At 38.5% G+C, this 15,953-nt stretch overlaps 1 long non-coding RNA gene across 1 annotated transcript in view; it reads left to right on the forward strand.

The window, feature by feature from the left end:
* LOC116450877 overlaps nt 1–13,864 on the forward strand; it is a 116,340-nt gene extending 102,476 nt beyond the window's left edge. The window contains exons 3-4 of the long non-coding RNA XR_004243002.1: nt 10,725–10,818; nt 12,414–13,864. This is a non-coding gene — a long non-coding RNA (uncharacterized LOC116450877). The remainder of the gene's footprint in view (nt 1–10,724; nt 10,819–12,413) is intronic.
* Nucleotides 13,865–15,953: the final 2,089 nt, after the last annotated feature.

Genomic DNA, 15,953 nt, shown 5'->3' on the forward strand with positions numbered 1-15,953 from the left:
TTTGAAAGTATACAAGTAATTTCTGCTTGAATTGAATAAAGCAGGTTGCAAATGCAAAGGTTTAGTTTACATTTCACTCACTTATTTATATTCACAAAGTAATGTTCTACTCCCTGCATAATTCTGCACAGTCAATGAGTAAGAAAACAATCCACATCAGGAAGTTTATTGGATTGCGGTTTAAGTGGACCAAAGATAATATTTCAATTTAAAATTTTATAAAAGTAGTTCTCTTACACTATTTCCTTACTACATTATAATTTCTATGCATAAATACATTTAAATTTTCTTTTTTTTTTTTTTTTTCCCCCTTGTGAAAACCCTCTGCAGGCTTTGACTGGGCCAAAGTTAATTATTTCTGTAGTAGTTGGTGTGGGGTTATGGTTTGGATTTGTGCTGAAAAGAGTGTTGACAGTACAGGGATGTTTTTGCGTACCTGAGCAGTTCTTACCCAGAGCCAAGGCCTTTCCTGCTCCTCACCCACCCCACCAGAGAGAGGCTGGGGGGCACAAGGAGCTGGGAGGGGACACAGCCAGGACAGCCGACCCCAACTGACCCAGGGGATATCCCAGACCATATGGCACCACGCTCAGCATATAAAGCTGGGGAGGAGGAGCAAGGGGCGACATTTGGAGTGATGGTGTTTGTCTTCCCAAGTCACCATTACAGGTGATGGAGCCCTGCTGTCCTGGGGATGCTGAACACCTGCCTGCCCTGGGAAGTGGGGAATGCATCCCTTGGTTTGCTTTACCTGTTAAACTGCCTTTATCCCAACCCAGGAGTTTCCTCACTTTTACCCCTGGTGCTGGGGAGCTCATGAGTGGCCGTGTGGGGCTCAGGCACCAGCTGAGGTTAAAACCCACACACCCACATTCACTTCCAAATACTAATGCTTTGTCATTTATGAGGCAATATTTTTTGATGCATTCTGTTTTTTCAGGTATTATGAGGCACTTACTCTTCCAATGTAAAAAATTTCTGCAGGGATATTTTTTTATAGTAAGCCCTTAGAGGGAGAAAGACCTTGGAAGAGCTCAGGGAGACCACTGCCAGGGGAAAAATTGGGAAGATAGTAGGGAAAGACAGGTGGGCAGATCTGATAACATGTGGAAGAGTCACTGGAGAGGGAAGGGAGGAATAGATACTGTGTCATTACAAAGATAACATATCTAGGATATCAAACCTCTAGGACAGCTCCTTTTTTATCAAAACCAGACTCATAATTATTAAAAATGTAAAGGGGGAAAGTGCTGAAAAAAAGACCCATTACAGATCATTAGAAGATGCTGTCTGGGAATTCCAGTCTTTTAAGTACCTTTATTGAACATAATGTTTCCTGAATTATAAAAATCTGAATAATTAGCTAAAAGCATTAGTGGGTTCATGTGGAACTCTTGAACTTGAAAGACAAAAATGAGGCTCAAAAAAATCTGTTTCTAAAACTTTCCTCATGAAAGTAAACCTACTTCCGTGAAGGAAGTCCATCAGGCTTTACACACTGTCAGGTCTGGAGGAATGAACTCAGTCCTTCCCATAAAAACTCCTTAAAACAGATTTTTAAATGAAGTGCGTTCTGTCGTGAAAGCAAAGAAGGGTTTAGGGAACATTAATAAAGGGTTCTACAATGTCTACACCATTGCTGAAACAGGTCCAAAATCATCTCCTATCCCACCTATCAACACTTTGCAGGATGGGAGAGATTATGGTGTTTATTGTAGCATTTTTATGCAGTATTTGCCACATTTCTGGGATAGAAAGTCCATGGTAATTCCTATGTGTGTTTATGTTCAGAGGGGAAATGAATCCCTAGCTGTAACAGTAAGAATTAGGAAGTCAGTGTGTGGCTCAGAAGGCCGAGTTTCTGCGGAACTGGGGAGAGTATTCCTCATTGCTTCCCTCTGGCAAGCTAAGCATGAGTGTGGTTAGCTGAGATGGAGTGGGATGCACAGCACCTGGGCCAGAGAGAGAAAGCAGAGCACTGACTTTGCTAAATAAGCCATAGGAGAGCTGGAATAAGGAGCCACACTTCAGGAGGTGACTAATGTGTTTTTCCTCTGAATGTGACAGGATTGACTGTTCTGTCCTCTTGCTGTTTTGATCTCTTTAAAAATTAACAACTATAAATAGAAATAAATGAAAGAGTGTAGCAAGCAGTATTCTGGCTTTAAACCGGCAGATTCATGGCTACATTTTTATGTCTCAGAAGCTGAGGAAATAGTGCTGATTCCCTTTAGACATAAAGTTCTTTAAGTTATATTTGTGGACCAAAAGGGGACTTTTATTTATATTTAGTTACCCAGATAATGTTTACTCTGTGTATGGGTGTCAAAATAAATTTTGTGAAAAATCAAGGCCGTGGGGATCAGTACCCAGTTTTATTTGATCACTGAATGATAAATAACCTGGCAAACATGGAGTAGAGCGGTCTAGAGGAGCTCATGGAGACATAAAAATACTGTGAAAATAAGACATTCTGGAGATTTGGTGCAAAATCCCACATTGGGTGCCAAATGAGGGAGGTATCTTTTCAGCTTTTTACCGGCTAGCACTTGTAGTTCAATGCCTTAGAAAGCCTCAAGCAACCTAGAGAGGTAGCACGGGCAATCCAGCATTTTAGTAGGTCTAAAATCGATACCTGTATCAGCTGCAAAGCAAATACCCCCAGCAGAAGCAAAGAGGGAGAAATACAGCTCTCGACTTGCCTAATTTCCTGCAGTCAGAAGCTTTCAAAAAGGAACAGACAAGAAGAGCAAAAAGAAACAGACAACAAGAGATGTTCGCAGAAAGAGTTGCCAAGCCAGAGGGGGCGGGGCCCGCCTTGGTCTTTTGTTTTATTGGGAGAAGGGGAAAGGGGCGGGCTGGGGGCGGACCCGGGGTGACCGGCCAATCAGACACTGCTGTTAAAGAGTTTGAGTTACATTTGGTTTTGCCCTCTTGGAACAAAGGGGTTCTGAGCGCATGGCAGAGGCAAGTGTCTTGGAGGGGGAGGGGAAGCTCAGAACAGGCAGCAACAAATATCAAGACCATGCTTTCTGCCATCTATACAACAACTGGTACAGTGGTCAAGTACTGATTGCATGGCCTATACTGGTAAGTATTTTGGTCATGCAAACAGTGATAGTAAACTGAAAGCCTTTTTAGATCAGAGACGATGCCTCTCTGCCTTTCCAGAAATGTTCTGAAAGAAGGAACAGCAACTGTAGAGTTTCACAGCTTCTTAGTGAGATGGGACACAAGAATATAAAAAACCAACTAAAGATCTGATGAACACATTGGTGCAGTTCTCCTGTTTTGCCAGATGTTTCTCAGTTTTGTAGTTTAAGAGACTTTAAATGCTTTATGAAGATCCTGGAGGTCTTCCATTACATTCTTTTATATAGTAATAATCAATAACTTAGATCCAAATTGGATCCTGAGAAAGCTATTTCACTTTTTTTATGTCCTTTAAAGGCTGAGAGGAGAAAGTTATCTTAATCTTTACTGTTTTATGCACTATCTTTCAAGCTTTCCCTGTCAAAATGCACTGCTTTTTAAAAAGTCTTTGTTCCCCCACAGAGGACATTATTCTTTTTATTATGATATGAACATAGTTAAAAACCCATGTCATTTGATAGAATTCCTAACATACAAACACACAAGTCAGAGTTCCTTTGGAGAATGAAGACAGGAGCATTTGTTTTCTCTTTATGTGTTCATATAAAGGCTTTATTGACAGAGTTTGATTTTTTTTCTTTAATTCAAATGTTTGTATTCAGCAGCTTGCTTTCTGGGTCTCTGCAATGACGCAGTGTGAATTGTAATGAAGGAATTGCTAAACTGAATAAATCTTTGGGTCACAAGTACAAAAGTAATGACCTTTTTAGGTCACTACATCCACTGCTCCAGTTGGGGAATAAGAGTTAATACAAGTGAGAAAGTAAATATTCCTGTTCTTTGAGCCATCACCTTGGGCTCCTCAGTCAACTGAGCTGGTAGACACTCAGACCATGATCATGGCATTACTTAAATCTGACCTAAATTCAGTCCTGTCTTCCAATTGCCATGGCTACAGGATCTCCCTGGCTCTGTTGTGCTCACACCAGCACTTGTGCAGTCACTTGGTGAGCCACACCAGTCCTCTCATGGAACAGGAAAGGGAAGCTGGTCTGGATGTCTGGATGGATGCTCCTCTTCAGCAACATCCTGGGCTAATGCCAGATTAAAGTGGATGTGTAACCACGGCTTCATGTTCTTAGGGCCAAGAATCTCTAAGTCAATTACCAAATAAGCCATTTCACAGTTAATTTTACTGTGTTCATTTGCAAACAGAATAAAAATCTTCAGCCAAGGGGAATTTCCTGTTTTAGTCAGGTTTCCATGCAGCTCTATTCCTGATTGAATCTCTGTAGTAAGTAGATTGAAACACCAAAACCAGCTATAGTGACCATGGCAAAGATGTGAAAACTGTTATTTACTGTTTGAATACAATTTTTTTTTCAGATATTTGCAAATATTACTTAAACTCAGTTGGTGGGCAAGATGATAAAAATTTTTTTGCCTGCTCAGCTTTTAAACTCCAGTTCCTCTGTTTGTCCTGGAAAGTTATTTAAATTATTCATAGCTTGCTAGATATGAAAATCAGAAGGGACCATTGTAATCTTGTAGTCTGACCCTCTGCAGAACACTGGCCAGATTTCCCCCTGCAGTTCCAATATTGACCTTATAACTCATGCAGTGTAGGAAGATATTCCGATTTAGTTTGCTTTTGTATTTTCAGTATTTGAAGGGCATGTCTAAAGTCAAACTGTGCTGGATAAATGATTTCCCTCTTCACCATTTGAAACTGCTGGCACTACATATCTGGAACTTTTATTAGCTGTGTTTGGTTTTCATTTGCTGTTGTTGTCAAACACCTTGTCTTTGAAGGGTAAGGACAGATGCACATGGTTTAGGTTTCTTGTTTCCATTGAATTTGAAGATTGGCATCTACATTATACATTTGTAGGTCTGACCCTACTTATTTCATGTCTCAGAAACATAGAGTTGCTAAATTATTTCCTAGTGTTTAGCCTGGAAAAAAGTGTGTTCATGCTCAGTCTTACCTCTGACTTTGTGTGCCAGGTTGACACCACAGAATTCTACTCCAAGAGTGACTCATAGGAAGAAATTACAGTCTCAGGTATTTGTCTCAGGAGTCAATAACTTCCCCATAACTTAATTTCCTCAGTGGTTAGAAAGAAACATGGACTTTTAGATAATCTAGTTGTATCTGAGTGTATCGGTTTTCAAGGGCTGTAGGAAACTGACATTGTTTTATCAGTGATTTAAATAATGAACAATTACCTGGTTTTTAAGAAAAATGAAGCTTTTATTTTTGTGGAACTAAAATCTTTTACTTTGACCTGCTTTGGTCTTTTTTATTGAAAAATCATAACTCATGCTGTTAGCACTACTTGGTGTATACGTGTGCTAGAAATGGGGCAGGGAGAACAGAAAACACAATTTTAGTTATATAGGTGACGTCATAACCTGGAAGACATTTGGTGTCATTGAAACTGGCTTAGAAATTCAACGTCTTATCCTCAAACTGGATTATAATTCATTGGAGACAAAAATGCAGAATTCAGGTCTTGCCATCAGTCAGGAACTGGGCACTGCAATGGCAAAGCAGCCCATCAGTAATTCTGGGAGTGCTGCCTGTCACAGGCCTGTCAGAGGCACTGCAATGAAGTAAGTCCTGTATTGAGCCTGAAAGACACTGTCAGGACACAGCACCTTGACAAGATGAAATAAATCCACACCTGAAATATTTTAGAGGGTGACAATTAAGATAAAAACTGCAACTGGAATAAATCTTAGGTATATTATGATCTTGGGACTGTAATGTGAAGTCACGAAGAAGAATACAGAACTGACTTAGTTTCCTGCTAGGTATATCATCTTTGCAAAGATACGTGGTAATAATATTGTTCTTCTGATTGTTTAAGTCTCATTTAATTGTTCTCTTTTTTTTTTTTGTTCCTCCCCCCTCCTCGTTCAGATACATTAGCTCTTTTATTACTGGGTATTTTATTTTATTTTATTTTATTTTATTTTATTTTATTTTATTTTTATTTCCAAATGTGAGTCCAGCCTCTTTGTTGCAAAAGTAGAAAATGGATTCAGTAATGCAGAACACAAGTATTGATGCCAGTGATGAATCATGTAATTAAAATTGCAAGTAGTACAGGACATAATTTCAACCTATTAACCTGGGATAATGTGTGAGGGAGAATTTAAATCTCATTTACTTGAAAGTTAATAGAATTATTAGTGAAATTTTTGAAGAATTTTTCATGAGGTCAAAAGTGTTTGGTATTTTCTTTGGAGAACTGTAGCACAAAGTGTAAAGTATTAAAGCTGTAGTGAGCACAAAGATGGAAATCGTGTAGAGGAAGAACCACTGTTTTGTAAAAAGTCCTGTATAACTTGGAAGAACAGAGTGAGGAATGATATGAAAATTCAGTAATGTACCAGCGTCATATTACATGGGAAAGTCATGGCTATTTCTTCTAGAGGTTGTCAATGGTTCAGAAGATCAACAAGAAAACTTTGATGACAGAATGTCCACAGTTGTCAGTGTGGTTTAGTCCTTGGAACACTACATGTAATTTTGGCATAGTCTAAGGAAGGTGTTTCCTGGTGAAATGGGAATATATCGGTATTTGTCTTAAAGAGGCTGCTAGTACTTTAATCAAGTTATACAGCTTCAAAAAAGAGCTAATATTGGAATAGGTCTAGAGAAGTGATAGAAGAGAAAGGAGGAGAAGACTGAAAGAGAAAACTTCTAGTAGGACAGAGAGGGTTCATCCATTCTGCATGAGGTGGCTGAAGTGCAATAGGAGGGCTGCATGGTTTTGGGATTAGATAGATGTCCAGAAACTCCAGGGACATGTGGGATCAACATGTCTAGGTAAAATTTATAACTCATTCAATAGAAGTCTGCTGTGTTTTGATCCATCTGTGTGAAATGAGGGATGGCTGGTTTGTATATTTACATACACTGAGTGAAATTCTAGGCAGAAATGTGATAATCTTGCTTTTTCCCAAAGCAACCTTAGCTGATCTTACCAGTGGAGTTGTTTCTGGTTTTGGGGCTTTTTTTCCCCTCTTTTTATCAAAGTGTGTGCAAGAACAAATTATAGCTTGATATTACCTCCAAGAAAAAAAATATAAAAAAAGAAAACTGATACAAATGAAAAAGAAACCTTTTCAAGTGAACCTCTGAATTACAATCCAGGGTTATCTTTTTGCATCATCAAAGTAAAAAAAAAAAAAAAAGTCAATTTTCTTGTTCTCTTTCCTCTAACAATAGAACATCAAATTGTAGATCTGTTTGAAAAAAAAAATAATATCAGAGCATCTGATTTTAACAAGCTTTAAGACTTATACTCTTCTGGTTTTTGATAGAGGTTAATGCATTTTGGCATTTCATTAGTAAATATGTCCTTTTATTATAAATTACTGTGTAGTTACTGTTTGGTCTGCTGACAATAGTTATATTTTTGGTGATAAATGCTGTATGTTCACTGTATAACCCATGCCTCCAGTAGCCTGTATCTCAGAAATTGGTTTGTGTGAAAATTTGTAGGTACTTATTCATGAGGATCATTGTTCTTTCATAGGTGAAAGTTATGTCTCATACATTTGAATCTACTCTCTTAAAGGAGCTCTGTTAAGAGGAAAGAGTTCTGGTTTGTATTTTAATTAATATTGTGCAAAACACTTTACTGGAAACACTTTTATAACACACAGAAAACAAGGTGTGTCTTAAGAGTAACAGTGCCCAAATTTATGCTTCTCCGTAATCTGTTATTTGTAAGTATTTAAAACAGTAATTTTAGTAAGAAAATATTAAATTTAATAGCAAATCTGAAGCAGCCTGGATATGATATGCATCTCAGTTAATGCAATTTCCATTGATGATTCACTTGCTAAACTTAGAAATATTTCCATTAATATGATTTTGCATAATCTTGTGATTAATAGTAGATTTTCTATTTTAATATGGAAAAATTCTTTACAGTCTAAGTTAGTGTCAGAATTTATAGAGGCTAAACTAAATGCTTATTACAACAGTGACTTGAGTTAATGCAATAAGCCCATAGAGGCAATGCTGCATTAGGGCACAAGATGTTCCTGAGTAGGCTTTTAATGGAAAAAAAAATAGTTCTTATGACAGGACTTCATAAATAAATTTCATGGATATTTTTTACCTCAAACACATCTAAAATATTTGACCGGATAATAAAATAACACTTACAGGACATCTGTGTTGCATTCTTGTTTCTGGGTAAAAATGCACCACTACCTGAGGCTGCTGAAATTGATCTCCTCTTGTAAAGAATGAAACATTAAAGTTGGTACATAATCTGCAAGTTGATGAATTGATGTACTATATGTGGTATGGTCTCAGGAAAACTTGGCCACTGAGAGTATTTTTTTTTTTCTTTTTATTTATGTGTTTCTTTCCTATTGCAGATGACTCTTGCAGGTTCCTGTAGGTGTTGATTTTTACATTCGACTGACTGTATCTCTGTGTTGTGGTAGATCTCATTTAAATAATTAACTCAGTTATGATATATGCTGTGATAGCTCTTATCCTAATTGCTTTGGTTTTGAGGCCTAAAAGAAAAATTTTGCTTGTTTTGTTTTCAACTGTAATGCCAAAGTCAGCACCTTGATATGTCCTTTACAATGTAATTTGTGTGAAGCTTACTTGTTAAGAATTTTGTATCTTCATTTACCAAGTCATTTTACTTGATGGTAATTGCACTGCTCTTTCTCACTTGTAGCCATTCTGAAGACTGTACTTTACCTGTTAAATGCTGTTCTTACTGCTTCCTTCCTTCCCTAGTGAAATTGGGATAACAACACTACCCTGCAGAGTTGACACGTGATTTCTTATTATGTCTGCTGTGACTTTTATTTCTCCTGCTTCTACTAGTGGACCTGTGTCTCTCAGAGCAAAACAGAATCTTCTATTTTAAATGAAGCCTTGTTTTTTTGGTTAAAGGAGTAAGAGAGATTAGCGTTGGAAAACAATACCATTAACCAAGTAAAGCTAAAGACAGGGAACATAAGGAAGTTATCTTCTAACAAGTGAATGGGTGAGTGTTTATCCCCAGTACAGCTCCCATTTTATGTCCCACTCTCCTTGACTTTGGGCATTTTACCTAACCTGCCTTTGCTGCAGTCTCTGGTGTGTGACAAGGGCACCCCACAATACTGCAGACCTGATGTTTCTGTCTGGTCTTCCTGGGCATGCACAAGCCTTCTACCCACTTAGGTCAGAATTGGAGTTAGGACTGGGAGAGCCACTGAATTCAGGCACTATTCAAAGATTTACAGAAACAGCTTTACGCTATCTCAGTACCTCCTATCAAACCCAATTCGGTTTTGTTTGCTACTGCCTTAAGAGCTTCTTCACTGCAGAAGTTAGAGAGGCATTATTTGATGTAAACTCCCAAGTGCTGAGGTCACTGGTGTTTTCACACACACACACACACACACACACACACTCTCATGCACTCCCCAGCCAAGGAAAGCACAGATGTCCTGCCAGGGCACTGACACAGAGTGAAAGCAGCCATCTATCTCACACATCCTGCACTGGGAATGGCAGGAACTGTAAGCCCATAGCCTAGATGCTCTGGACCATTCCTCCCATGACCATATAGGAATTCTGACTCCCAGGCACCAAAATTAACAACCAGAATTAACCCTTCCCTCCCCACATCTTGGCTTGTAATTCTGCTGATTTTTACAGGATGATTTTAAAAAATCATTTCTGGAATGTCAATGCATTGCCAGATGCACTTATTAAGAGGAAATTGCCCATATTTAAATTCATTCATCAAGCAAAGGCTGAATCATTCCAACTCCAGGGACCCCCAGGAGAAAAGCTTTTGGGTCAGGAATATACTGAGAATGAAAGGTTTTTGACGAGCATTAGTCATTATATACCTGCTTCTGTTAGTGCCTGGTGTGCCTCTCTGTGCTTTCTGCTGTACTCCTGCTGTCCTGCCTTGGGGACACTCTTTAACATAATCTGGCAGTTCCAGTTTTCTTCCTGTTCTGTGAGCAATTTCTTTTAAATCTTCAACAGTGTCAATATACTCAGTATTTTTAGTTCAAGAGGATGAGCAATTTCTAGGGCATTAGTAAATGCCTCTTTTTTTTCCTCTTTTTTTTTTATTAGTCGTCTTCCAGATGCATTGAATAACATTCAAAACAAGGCTTGTCTCCACTTAACAAAGTTAAATTCATTGAAGCACTTCCTGTTACTAGGAGAAATAAAATTACTTAAATTGATCTAAATGCCTGACATCATTTTTTTTCCAGGGGTAAAATCCTTGTTGGAAATAATTTTTACCAAGATTTAACTTTTTTTATCCTTCAAAAATTGCTGGTCTGCTCTAAGTATCATCACAACTGTTATTATTATGAATAATAATAATAATAACTAAAGCTGCAGTCCTGAAGTGTCTTTTTTATCACTAAAAGTAAAGGAAAAGTTCAAGGAAGGTGTTTTTTCTTGCAAAAATGATTACAAGAATTGAACAAAAATGTTGCTGACTGAATTTCCCTGTATGGGTTCTTTATCCCACAGACTCGGTAGTTTGTAAGGCTAGTATTTCCATTATTTTATAAAAATGTGTCTTCTGCAATACCCATAACCCAATACTGTTTTTTCTCTCCCTTAGGGATCTTTTGAAAGCTTCAATAGCTTGATGATGTTTTTCCTGAACTATTTGACCACTGTCACAGAATTTTAGCCTTTGCTTGGAACCATTTTTGGTAAGAACTTTTCAAATAGCAAAGTGGAAATGTTCTTTGTTTCCAAAAACTGTCTCTCAAAGGGAGGGAAACACAATTAGACTGGTTTTGGCTCTGGAGTTGGAGGTCTCTGTAGTGTACCCCAGGATCTGGGGAGCTCTGTCTTTTTAACTAGAGCTGTGTTTGGGTTTATATCTATACTGTCTTTTCCAGCCTGTTCCATTTTGCGTTTGGACTCGACCTCAAGTTGTTTTCCAACCTAAATAATTATCTCATTTTATGACCTAGTGAGGCTAATTAAAATTGCTGTGTCTTATTTTAATAAGCATGATGTATCTATGGCAACAGAAAGAAATATGTGTGTTTTCCCAAAGAAAAGGAGGGAGGAAGACTGAACTGCCCTTCTCTGTGTGCACTTTCAGGAGCAGAGGAGGGTGGTTGAGGAATTGATGTGTAAATCCTTGGTTCTGCTCTGTGAGTTCTCTGCATAAGCCACAACTGCCAAAGAAGAGAGGCACATGTGGAGATCAGACTGCAGAAGCATTGTCATTGAATGAAAATTCATCAGAGAGCTTGAGTTAGTTATCTCAGCTCATCAAAATGGGGATTCTCCCACTCTTGGATACCATTGGCATAGGGAAATTATGTGGATAATACCAAAATGCTGAGCAAGTTTCTGCAGTTTAGTCCCTTTTTTTAACCACAATTACTTTTAAATGGAGCTTGTCAGTTGGACATCTGAATGGGTGTAGTCAGAAATCCAAGCTTGTTGTACAGTTAAAGGCCACAAAAGTGCACTTGTCATCGCTTTTGACCTGCAAATTACTTCTATTAAGAGGGCAGCACTTCTTAGTGAGAGCTAAAGATCAAATCCAGTCTGATCGTTGGAACAGTCTTTTTTGCTTGTTGGGTTAAGATGGTGAGAATAACCCTAAATACATTTTCATGAGGCAATTGTCCACAACCCTTGTTTAAAACTGGAGAATCTGGTTAGAGGAAGGAGTAATGGATGGCTGTCTCATCTTCTGTGTGTGCTCCCCAGTGATACAAGACTGACTGTGTCTCTGAGATGACAGCTGAGTTACTGAATCTATTGAACAGTATTTTCACACCAGCAAAAATCCAAAATATGTGCTGGGAATTTACACTATGCTCCTTCTGTAAAGGGCTGTATTTACAGGCGTTCCAATACAGATGCATACACAAATGTTCAAATTCTCTGGGCTGAATTATTGATAGTTTTGTATAACCCCTGGTTACTTCCTTCATTTGGCTTTCAGCAACTCAGATTATGTTTCAAGGCTGCTTTATCAATGAACATTTATGCCACACATTGTTTCAAGAATAGGAAGGTGAAAGATGAGAGTGTTTAGTGGGCCCTTGGTTGCCAGTGATGGATCATTTTGTGAAAAATGACAAACAGCACAATGTCTCTTAAGAAGTTCTACATAGCACAGGCTCCTATAGCATAGTTTGGTGCTGGGTGAAGAGTCAAACAGCTGGGGGGTTGGTTCTACCTGGCACAGAGGGGTGTCCAACAGCAGGGCAGCAGCTGGAAGCACTTTGTTTGTGCTGGCTGTGCTAATTAGCACCTCACTCCTGCATTTATCCTGCAGCAAACAGGGCTTGCCTCTTTGTAGCTGGTTCAGACCTCTCTGCACCAGCCTGCGCTGCAGATCTATGAGGATAACTGCAGATTGTAAGTTAAAAGTGAAGACAAAGCAAATGTCTTTTCTGAGAGTGGCACACGTGCCTTCAGGATCTGGTTGTCACTGGACTTGGTACCCGGAAGGTCAGTTTGGTACAATTTGCTTCTTCCCACTTCTGTTTTCATCCCCTCCGTGTTCATGAAGTAATTTTATGCAATCTCTGGACTTACATGTTGTAAACTGTAACTGCTCTGGGGTATCACTAAGCCACACAGTTTTCCTTGATGCATTTTATTAAAGATTGCTAATAATATTCCAGGCTTCGTGCATCCGATTCACTAGAAATGCCTAGAAAGAGTAGGTGTACTCTGCTATTGTCGACTACATTTGGCTTGACTCAATTAGTCTGGAGTTAAAATTATGTTAATGGGATGGGCTTGCACAGACAGAAAAACCTGTGGGTGAAGACTCAGGGTTTTAAACAGGCTAGAGCCTTCATTTGGTTTTTATTCTCTGAGAAATGATTTTAGAATTGTCCATGTATTCTGTAAAAATATGAAAATGTTTTTGAAGATATAGAGGGACTATTGAAATGTAAGTATTTAACTTACAGATGAAAAATTATATAGAGAGTGTAAATAATTTCTATAAAAACCTAATGAATGTCATATGTTATTGGTACCTTTGTTCCCTATTTTAAAGTGCACTTTGGTTCCATGTTCTGTCCCCTTCATCTTGCTGTAAACACAGTCTTTCAGAAATATAAATACTATTTTCCCCCCTCCAGATCTGTCAGTAGAGGTCTGAAAATGCATTTCATGCTGGAGATTCACTTAATCTTCACTTTCTTTGTTGTCTTTAACTCTTTCCTCCTACTCTCTACCAATCCCTGATTTTTATTTTTTTTGGGGGGGGGGCAGATTTGCCCTGCTTTTCACAGCTGTGATTGTCACATAATGTTTCCTTTCATCTGTAAGTTTCAAGGTATTCTGCTCCTTTCTGAGTTCTGGTGAAAGCTTTTCGATGTGGCCAAGTATTACTTGTCCATGTAAGTGCTGACTCTGCCAAACAGAGGATAAACCCACACAGATTTCATATCCCAGCAGTCATTTCCCTTTTGAGTGTGACATCCTTGTTGAAAAGGTGAATCTGTACAAGCAGCCAAGGCAGGCTGTGAGAACCAGCACTGGGGGAAAAGAAGATATCAGTGTGACACTTCTGCAGAAACTAAGTTCAGTTGATGTTAGAATAATAATGAGGAAGAATAAACAGAGAAGTCACCACCTCAGTCCTGCTGAATTAAGCTGAAGTGCCTCTTGTGGAGTGTGCTTTTTGCTCCCCACTGCTGAAGTGCCATGTGGTCCAGAGCAGGAGAGGTTAAGTGCTGAACACAGAGAAGTAAGTATCTGCATTTTGCTTAACCTCCCTTCCTTGATCTCCCTAGGAAAACAACAGTGCTTACCTACACAGATGAAAAGCAGAAAACTTCTTGAAAAGGTTAACATTTGTTTTGTACTGGTCTAGGCAGAATCAGATGTGATGGTTAAAGAGGTATGAAATGGCCTTTACTGTGGCAAAGTTTTGTGTTATCTGTTACTCTTGCCACTCTTGACATGGGAGGAAAAATTCTTTTGTAAGATTCCCTTTGATATGAAGGCGAATTAGCAGTTACTGGAAACAGGATTGGGTAAAATGTAATTTTTTTCTATGTTGTATCTTTCTTGCATTACTAATAGTTGCCAGGGAAACCAGCAGAACTCTAAAGTCTTCTGCTAGATAGGCAGCTACGGTTATAAACAAGGTAATTTCAAACTGTGCCTGCAGATTATAAAAGTGTTAGTGGGGACCTGCCATAGGTTCTGTTCTGCATACTGGTGCCTGTTCACATGATCAGTTTCAGTTAGGTAAAAAATGTTTATCCTGGTCCATAGTAAGTGGGTTTTGGTTGGTTGGTTTGTTTTTTTTTGTTTTTTGTTTTGTTTTGTTTTGTTTTTAGTAAGCAAAACCTCCAAATTATTCTGATTTACCTCAAGAGAAATTATTGTACACTGAGTGTGAAGGTTGCCTGTCTGGGTTGTCACCTTGCTCTGGAGGCTTCTGTTAGAATCCAGGACCTGTCAATCTGCTGTGCTTTCTTTCCCTGGGGAAAGTGGATATCATTCAGTAGTTTACCAACCTTTTAATATGATAACAATGTAAATTGGGGCTGTCTTTGTACATGAACTGTAATTATTTTCCAAGAGGTTAAGTTTGGCTCTTTGCCTTTCATCTACAAGAGCACTGTTTCTTATGTTTTACATTGTCCACCCCTGTCAGGCACAGCTATGAACCTTGGCATGTCCATCATCAGGCTTTCAGGGAAAAAATGCCAGAGTTTGTAATAAATCTTTTTAAGGAACAAATGCTTATGAACTTTCTCTCATGTTGAATTTACAGGTCTGACATTTATTACCTCACTGATTTCAGCTAAAGCCTTAAGGAGGAAATTGATTTAGGATGAAAACAGCTAATAATAGCTTGATTAGAATAACATTCCGCTTCAAAGGACCCTCATGTCCTTCTGCATTAAATAATGATCATAAAATCAATTTGTGTATCTCTGATTCCTTTTTTGCCTTCTCTGAAGGTGATGAAGTTTGCAAAGCAAACATTATTCATGGTGTTTTACTACTTTGAATAGCACTTCCATTCCTGATTTGCTTAAATGTTTTAGTTTCCAAGCTCAAATACACTCAGGTCATTATGACAATCAGAAGTGATTGACAACTATGAATATTTCTTCCAGAAAGTGCCACAGACAATGCACTAATTTTTGGTCCTTAAACAAGCTGTTTCTGGCTGTCACCAATCCCACACACTTTACAATTTACTCCTGGGTTTAATTTTTTGTCTTTTTAATGATGAAGTGGACAAATCTGACGCTTAGAGGGGTAGCAGTTGCAAGTTATCTGTGACTACTCGGGCTGTTCAGTGTTACCAAAGTGGGCACAGATGTGTCTTGCTACCTCACTGTTGGTTCTACCTCACAGCATCTCCTGGCATTTAGGAAGCTCTGTTGCACACACTGAGCTCAATGTCCTTCAGCCTCTGAGGCAGCTTGCTTAAAAAGCTCTGTCTAGAATAAAAAGGTGATGTTGACATGGTCTGTGTGCCACATTTGTAATTCTCAGCAGAAAGAAGTTAAAAGAACTTCATGTAGGCATCCATAGGTTTTATATTTTGAATTAAATGATTGGATTTGAAATGTGTACATTTACTAGTACAATAAAAATAATTTTTAACTGTATTTCTGTTGATGTCACTCATAAGTGTCATATCTCAATATTTTCAACTTGGGAAATAGCTTCAGAAGGCAGGTAAGTATTGTTACATATGTATTCCAGGATGGGGAAATGTAGTTAGAGAAGATTCTGGTGTGACCAAAAACTTTGGGGAAAAGGTTGAAGGGACAAGCTACAGTTCTCTGGTTCCCCAGTGTGAGTAGTTGACCTTCTACCACCAGTGAAG

The sequence above is a fragment of the Corvus moneduloides genome, chromosome 14, assembly GCF_009650955.1.
Source record: "Corvus moneduloides isolate bCorMon1 chromosome 14, bCorMon1.pri, whole genome shotgun sequence".
In the NCBI taxonomy this organism is placed as follows: domain Eukaryota; kingdom Metazoa; phylum Chordata; class Aves; order Passeriformes; family Corvidae; genus Corvus; species Corvus moneduloides.